The 6,325-nt window shown below is 35.6% G+C and overlaps 1 long non-coding RNA gene across 3 annotated transcripts; it reads left to right on the forward strand.

The window, feature by feature from the left end:
• The first annotated feature begins 275 nt into the window (after window positions 1-275).
• Window positions 276-3,188, forward strand: LOC108203325 (uncharacterized). Of its 3 annotated transcripts, none has more exons than XR_001803344.2 (5): window positions 276-718; window positions 1,076-1,221; window positions 1,431-1,698; window positions 1,768-1,836; window positions 2,980-3,188. It is a non-coding gene; the product is annotated as an uncharacterized LOC108203325 (long non-coding RNA). The 3 variants fall into 3 exon arrangements; XR_001803345.2 differs by having other exon boundaries at window positions 1,076-1,205; XR_010291076.1 differs by having other exon boundaries at window positions 1,076-1,698.
• Window positions 3,189-6,325: the final 3,137 nt, after the last annotated feature.

Here is a 6,325-nt window from a genome sequence, read left to right on the forward strand (position 1 = left end):
AATTATAATAAAAATATAATTATAAAATCAAAATTATATTATATATAATATATTTTTAAAATTGATATTATAATATATATTTCAAATTATATTATAATATATATTTCAAATTATATTATAATATAAAATTATATATAATTATTTTAAAATTATAACTGAAATTATTTCTTTATTTTTGAATACAAAATTCTAAATTAATCTCTAAGTCCCTTATGCTGGGTCATAAACTCATAGTCACCCACGTAAGAGTAACTGTATTTATTTTAAAAATAAAATTAATCTAAAATGCCTGCAGGCTCTTCAACTCTTTCTATTTGCTCTGAACTCCGTCCTGCTGCCGAGAAATCTCCACTCTCTCTACTGTACCATCGATTAATTACTCTACGCCACTCTCAATTAATTCCAACTACAGATCGTTTTATTATGCTGGGCTTCCCCACTTATGGGTTTAGTTGTGGGTTAGGGTTCTCTCGATTTAGGGCTCCGACACAATTCTCTCGATTTAGGGGTTGATTTTACTCTCGATTTTGGGCTGCTACCGGGTTGCCTTGATTTAGGATCTTTTGTGCTACTAAGTTCGAGTTTGGGATTATTTGGTCTTTATATTCAGGGGTTGCTACTGTGATTGATTCTTTGTGTTGCTTGGTGATTTCGAGTACTGCTGCTGGGTTTTGTTGGATTACTACTGCTACTACTGGTGTGTTTTTACACCCAAAAGGTTTGTAGTTTCTTTGATAGATAAACAAAATTTGGCTGAGAGTATCTATTTTTTTTATTTTTAATTGTTATGTTTCTTTTAATTTAAGTTACTGGATTCTCTGTTTTTTACTTTGATTTTATTTTTATTTTTTTTTTGATTTCAAAGAAAGTATTTTGAATTGTGCAATTATGCTCTGTTCGTTATTGTGCTTTATTATTCTGTTTTTCTTTTGTTGAATACTTCGGTAGCTATAATTTCTGAAAGTAGAAATTGCGTAGGGATATACCTACAGTTTTCTTCTTATATAAGCATATTTTTAGTCTTATTGAAATTTCTTAAATTTATTAAGTTCTACTGCTGGGTCCGATTCTTCAGGTGCGATTGCTGGCTTCTCTATGTTATATTGATCGTAGCAACGAAAATCAAGTCAATAACTCTTTGCTCCACTGGCCATCTGTGTTACTTATCCATTGCTGGATTTTTTTTGGCTTTCTAGTCATTTCAGGTTCTTAATATATAAGGTGTACACACTTTTCTGTTGATGTTGATTGAGGATTCTTGTGATTATATGTTTTTCTTTTCTTTTTCTTTTACCTTTTGGTCAAATGGTGTTGAGTCCTTTCTTACGACTTGCATTAGCAAAATGTTTAATGAATGCTGCCTCTTCTCAGGTGTAATTCACTATGATGATTTCAGTTCTTATTTTTATTCTTTGATTTTGTCAATCCAGGTTTTGTCTCTGGGTAGAAGGCTTATTTTGAGGCTCATTACTGAGAAACCTGCTTTTATGTTGCCATGTGTACTTTTTTAGTCTAACCTGCTTTATGCAATAGTATAGTGCTGGCTTTGCAGAGATCTGAAAAGTCACAACCTTACTTGCATTCCTTATCTTCAGTTCTTGGTGCTATATATCAAGGCATTGCTTCTCGGGCTTAAATCACGCACTAGTTTCCGGCGCCAAGGAGCATCCTAGTTATGGGGAAATAACAGAATGAAAGGTACTCTAATGTTTTCTTTCTTATTGTTAATGTCAGCTGTATTCTTATTCCTGTCAGCATGTATAACAGCTAGATCCAGCAGACAGTTTCTCCTTTCCATCTTTTCCGATAATAAAAGATCGAAAGCTTTCAATTCCGGTAAGATCTAAGTTATCCGATAAAATTTTGACTTGTCTGTTACTTTTGCTTATTTCGGCATTCTCTGTTTTTTTGGTAGCATGTTTCTGTTTCAGCATGCATTTATGTTCTTCTTAACTTCATTTTCTGAGCTTTTATATTTGAATATCATATGAAGAGAAAATTGCTGCCAGTCATAGTACTTGCTTCTGTCTATTAAGAGCAGTGTACTTGTAGTGCTCAAAAGTTTATCTGCAGAAAAGATCATCTGGTACTTAAAACAGACATTACCATAAACAACACTAGCACCGATTGCTAAGCTCCCATCAGTTAATTTGTCACCCTATAAATTTTAATATCAAGGCAAGTCTCTTTGATCTTTTTTCTTATATCACATATGTGCCTATTAGTACGCCATAGTGTCTCGATAATAATTTTTGTATTGGACATGAAATATGTCCAGAACCCAAGTAACATTGCCCGATAGCGATAATGTCAGATCAATTAAGATTGTGATTGTCATATGCAAACCTGACATTAAAGATTAAATAGCAAATGACATATACACACTTCTAAAGTGTGAAGAACTAGATATATGTCTGCAGAATACACAGTTAAAGAAACAAGAATGATCGGTGTTGTGGTTTTATTTTCTCTTAACTTGAAAGCTTAAACTTTCTGGGGTCTTTATTATTTTGCTTTGATTTTTTAGATGTATGTGTTTGTCTGAGCAGACGTATTATTATGAGAGGATTTTGAATGTGAATCTGGATATGAATTTGAATTTTGAATGAGAATTTTTTTTATTTGTTTTTTTGTGCATTTGCTCTGTAAGGCGGATAGATTCTTATCTACTTACAAGTCTGATTTCTAATGATCAGAAGAGTAATGAACCAAGTCCATACAGCTCATACTTCTGGATGTATAGGTTTTGATTAAATGTGTTGAAGCCAAGGAATTAATAGGTTTCAAGAAAGTTATGGCTTAGTCACAAACTAGGGCCCCCATGCTTTTGCCTAAGGAAAATCCTTTAATTAATCCGCACGTTGGATCTGTAAGGACTAATATTCTCTGATTTTTAAAATCTATAGGTGCAGTTGGCAAGACATCAATTTTAAGACTAATACTCAAGCAATACTGATATATTATAATCATATTTTGCAGATGCTAGGAGTTGATAGCTCCCTGGAGAGGAATATGTGAATGCTTCTAGTTTTGTGGTCATGCCTGGACGCGGGAGAAAGTTGACAGTGCATTCAAATGTATAAATATGCTATTAATTGTTAAGTTTAGATTACATAATGCTTTGTAGAGTCATATTTTTCAATGTAATAAACAGTTATGTGATATTTATTATTAATAAGATCGAATTGATGGTTTCACTTTTCTTACGTAATCCGAGTCTATTTTTATGATCCTAGTAAATTGTCATGTGCTTACAAGGAGATAAAAATATTTTTTTTTAAAAAAAAATACCTTAGGCGTCGGTTGTCTGAACAACCGACGTAGTTGGCTGGGACTATAGCGTCAGTTGTCTGAACAACCGACGCAGTTGGCTAGGACTATAGCGTCGGCATTTTAGATGACCGACGCAACTGGTCGGCCTATAGTGTCGGTCATTCAAACAACTGACGCTAAATGTTAGGCCTATAGCGTCGGCATTTTAGATAACCGTCGCTAATGTCAGGCCTATAGCGTCGGCAATTCTAATAACCGACGCTTTTGTCAAGACAACAGCGTCGCCTACTTAACCGACGCTAAAAGCCTATACCTATAGCGTCTCCTACATTAGCTACGCCACTTAACCGACGCTTTAGGGGTTATTTGACCGACGCTGAAAGTCCAGTTTGTACTAGTGATTGGAGATTGAGGAATTGGAGTTGGGGTTCCATGATCAGATTTGGGATCAGATACTGCATTTTCAGCTTCAGCTGTAGCTTGCTCCTTGCAAACAATTTCTTCATCTACTTCAGATGAAGTAGAAGATGCTGTAGGAGATGTCAGAGGAACAGCTTGGATAGGAAGCACCATCAGAGCTTGAGAATGTTCAGCAACTGGAGTTGATGATGTTTGCTCTTCCTCAACTGTGAAGTCAGTTATTTCAGTGATTGGGACTTTTGCCCTCTCAGGTTTTTGAGCCCTTCTCTTGAATCTGGCTGGCTTTTGTTGAGGACTGGTTTGAACAGGTTCAGAGGTTGTTGCAGGAGTAGGTTCCAGATCATCATATTCATATGCTGCAACAAGCCTCCTTCTTTTCTGCTTTGGAGGAGAAGCAGTTTCAGTGTTTACTGGAATCTCAGAGTTTGCTTGGGGCTCAGAGTTTACTTGAGCCTCAGAGTTTAAATTGGCCTCAGAGTTTACTGGCTCATCAGCATTTGTCGGAACTTCAGAGTTTGCTTTCAGAACATGTGTAGCAACAGAGGTTCTTGTTCTTTTGGCAGTAGAGGGGGCTGCATCAGACTTTGCAGCCCTCTTGGACTTCGATGCAGATGACTTGGCTGCTTGAGAAGAAACTGGAGATTGTTGATTTGCTGGAAGCATGTTCAGCCTATCTCTAATTTGTGCTGGAACTTGTAATGGCCTGAGAACTGGCCTCTTTTCATCTTTAGAGATGAGATCTTTGAAAGCCCTTTTATGCAGCTTAAAAGGTCTGATCTCATCATCAAATGCTACCTCTCCAACAGATGCATTGAACAACAATTGACAGAATCTTGAGAAATATATGACCTGTCTATTCTCATGCATTCTTTCACCAATATTTCTAAGAACTAATCTACCAAAATCAAAATTAGTAGAGTAGATCAGAGAATACCCAATTTGCAGCATATCCATGGGTATTGCATCCCAGTTGGTAGATTTCTTCTGGAAGGCTCTGGTTATGCAGTCGAAGAAGAAACTCCACTCCTTCCTGAGTCCAGGACGCTTTAATTGGCCCAATTTGTCCAGAGAATCATAGTAGCCCAAGTCAGTCATCATGACTCTTAGATTTGCATCGCCATTTGTGATGTAATTGGAATGCTCAGGTAGGTTAAGAGCTTGACGGACTGTGCCTGGAGTGACAGCATACTCCTCCCCTTCATAAGAGAATATAATGGATGGAGATCCATTTGTACCACCATTATCATAGTGACCCGTCCTCCAAAAATTGATAATTTGGCTTCCAGAGAGTCTGGCAGGAGCTGTAAGGGCTGTGGCTAGAGCACTCTGTGCCAAGAAACGCTGGAAGGGATGATAATCCCTTGGGGCTTCAGAAGTGTCAAGAATGGCTGCATAGTTGTTGGGTACAAAGTCCACACCTGCATGGGTAAATGTAGTAGTTGCCATTATAACAGAGATTGTGAGTAGAGAAAGGTGTTTGAGAAAAGGTGTAGGAGAAAAGATTTGAATTTCAGAGAGAAGAGAGTAAGAGTTTGTGAAGAGAGTGTGTGTAATGAGCAATATAATCTGATGTGATAAACTCTTCAGATTTTGTGTAGCTGTACACGCATGACTCTCTGTTCTCTTGGACACCTGTCAGATTTTCACTGGTAGATGAGAGTTAGTGGGATTGAGAAAAGAGAGTAATAATCATTAGCGCAGTAAACATGTGCAGTTATAAATGCTGATTACACGTTCTCCTATTAAAATGTTTTTCATGGAAACCCACTAACAATATTTGATTTTGGAATACTCCCTTCATATTCTCTGAATATTTGAACTTCTAAAAGTATAAGAGTTTAGAAAATCAAAATCAAATATCTCGAATTTTAAACTCTGAGATTTAAATCAAAGAAAATTAATTCTTAATACCTCAGAATAAAGACATAATGTATAGAAAATTCATCAAAAAAAATCAGAGTTTGTCATAAAATCCATAGCTCAATAATGTGCTTGTGAAATAATGTGTGTGATTTAGCATAGTAAATCAGAGACTAGAGAATTTCACAATTTCGTAATTATAAGGTAGACAAAAATAATTTATTTAAACTCTCAAGACATAGACAACAGACATACTCTGATGGAGAAATATGTAAAATAAACTAACCCCCTTTCTCTCTTTTTTTTTTTTTTTTGTTTTTGTTTTTGCACAAGGACGCTTTTCAGTGTAAATGAATCACGACCTTTCAATATATTTTTGCAACAGTATTTCTCCAGTAATCAGAGATTGTGACAGGTCACCATAGATTATAAAATCTTGGCATTTACTTAATACCAGTAAATGTTTGGGTCTTCCCAGTCACTGTCATATAGACATCTAAGATCTCAAAGGAGTACCATGCTTATTTGCAGGGGTGTATATAGCATCAGAGTTTATAATCATTGTCTAATTTACTGAGAGAAAATGCAAATTAATCAGTCTCACTTATAATTAAGATATGTGAAGTAATAGAGTCTCAATGATATCAACATGCAGATGGTGTAATATAGTAGCACATAATTGAGATCAAGATTAAAGAACTGAACTAAGATTCATGATTACTAATTCAGATCATGCTTCATAATATCTTCACAGGTTATTTGTCTCAGAGAA

This window comes from Daucus carota, chromosome 4 (assembly GCF_001625215.2).
Source record: "Daucus carota subsp. sativus chromosome 4, DH1 v3.0, whole genome shotgun sequence".
Lineage (NCBI taxonomy): Eukaryota > Viridiplantae > Streptophyta > Magnoliopsida > Apiales > Apiaceae > Daucus > Daucus carota.